The following is a 2,019-nucleotide window of genomic DNA, read 5'->3' as shown; positions in this document are numbered from 1 at the left end:
AGAAGGTCAGAAAGCAAGCTTTGGAACGGCAAGAGTTCATCACAGAGGAGATCCGGAAACTGGAAGCGGCGGGTTTGGTGAGAGGAGTGCTCCATCCAACGTGGTTGGCCAATCCAGTGGTAGTGCGGAAGGCGAATGGGAAGTGGAGGCTGTGTATTGATTACACAGACATCAATAAGGCTTGTCCCAAAGACCCTTTCCCATTGCCGCGCATCGACCAGATTGTTGACTCGACGGCTAGGTGTGATTTGTTGTCATTCCTCGATGCCTACTCCGGCTACCACCAGATCTTCATGACGAGAGAATATGAAGAGAAGACAACATTCATCACCCCATGTGGTACATATTGTTTTCTACGGATGCCTTTCGGGTTGAAGAGTGCTGGCTCAACGTTTGCAAGGGCGGTCCAGATTGGTTTTGAACCCCAGCTCCATAGAAATATGGAAGCTTATATGGATGATATAGTGGTCAAAACCAAGAACAGGGCAACCCTCATACCGGATTTACAAGAAACATTTGCAAACCTACGCAAGATCAATCTCAAGCTGAACCATGAGAAGTGCGTCTTTGGCGTCCCGTCCGGCAAGCTTCTCGGGTTCTTTGTGTCACAGCGCGGGTTAGAGGCCAATCCGGACAAGATCAAAGCTATAGAGCAGATTGAAGCACCCAAGCGAGTCAAGGATGTGCGTCGGCTTGCTGGTTGCGTTGCCGCCATGAGCAGGTTCATTTCCAAGTCCACCGAGCGCGCCCTTCCCTTTTTCAAGATTTTGAAAAAGACGGGCCCGATGGAGTGGACGCCAGAAGCCGAAGCAGCATTGCAAGATTTGAAGAGGTACCTCTCCTCCGCACCAATACTAGTTGCGCCTAAGCCACCAGAACCGTTGCTGCTATACTTGGCGGCAACGAACCAGGTGGTGAGCGCCGCACTAGTGGTGCAGAGAGAAATTGATGACGAGGTAATAGTAGCGACAGAGCCCGATGCCATCGATGCAGAGACGACGCAGCCAGTTGGAATGTCGTCGAGGAAGAAAATGATGCATCACCCGGTCTACTTTGTTAGTTCCCTCCCGCAGGGGGCTAGATCAAGGTACTCCGGTGTGTAGAAACTGCTCTTCGGCCTTCTTATGGCCTCGAGGAAGCTGCGTCACTACTTCCAGGCGCACGAAATCACTTCGTCACTCGCCTCCCTCTGCAACGGATATTGACAATCCAGACGCAACTGGAAGAATCGTAGAGTGGGCACTGGAGCTGTCCAGCTTTGGCCTCAAGTTTGAGAGTACCTCGGCGATTCAAAGCCGAGTCCTAGCGAAGTTCGTTGCAGAATGGACCACAACGCCTGATGAAGAAGCCCAAGAGACTGCTCTCCCCGGAAAGGAGGCAAGTTGTGACTGGATCATGTACTTTGATGGAGCTTTCTCCTTACAGGGCGCTGGGGCTGGCGTACTGCTTGTTGCGCCCACCGGAGAGCACCTCAAGTACGTGGTCCAGATGCACTTCCCGAGGGAGGTGTCAACAAACAATATGGCTGAGTACCAAGGGCTGCTTGCTGGTCTTAGGATCGTGGCAGACCTCGGAATTAAGAAACTCGTCGTCAGGGGCGACTCGCAACTTGTCGTCAAGCAAGTCAATAAGGATTACCAGAGCCCGTTGATGAAGGCCTACGTCGATGAAGTGAGAAAGCTGGAAGAGCGTTTTGACGGTATACAGGCAGAACACGTTCCCCGAGCGGAGAATGACATCGCCGATTACCTGTCAAAACGCGCTGCCCTCAAGCTACCTGTGGAACCAGGTACCTTTGTGCTTCGGCTAACTCAGCCATCCGTTGATCCATCAACAGAGCAGAACAAAAGGAGGAAATCAGGGCCCGACAAGTACTTTCCCGCCGAGCTCCCCGGAGCCGCCGGCAAGAATGTTGCCGGAGACACTGAGCCCGCCACGGGACGGCTAGCTCCGGTGGGGCACCAAGCTCTTGCCGTGGAGACAACCGCTCCTATAGCGGAGGAAATGCCTTTGGTCCTT

This window comes from Triticum aestivum, chromosome 2A (assembly GCF_018294505.1).
Source record: "Triticum aestivum cultivar Chinese Spring chromosome 2A, IWGSC CS RefSeq v2.1, whole genome shotgun sequence".
NCBI lineage: Eukaryota > Viridiplantae > Streptophyta > Magnoliopsida > Poales > Poaceae > Triticum > Triticum aestivum.
This window is presented reverse-complemented; position numbering follows the sequence as displayed.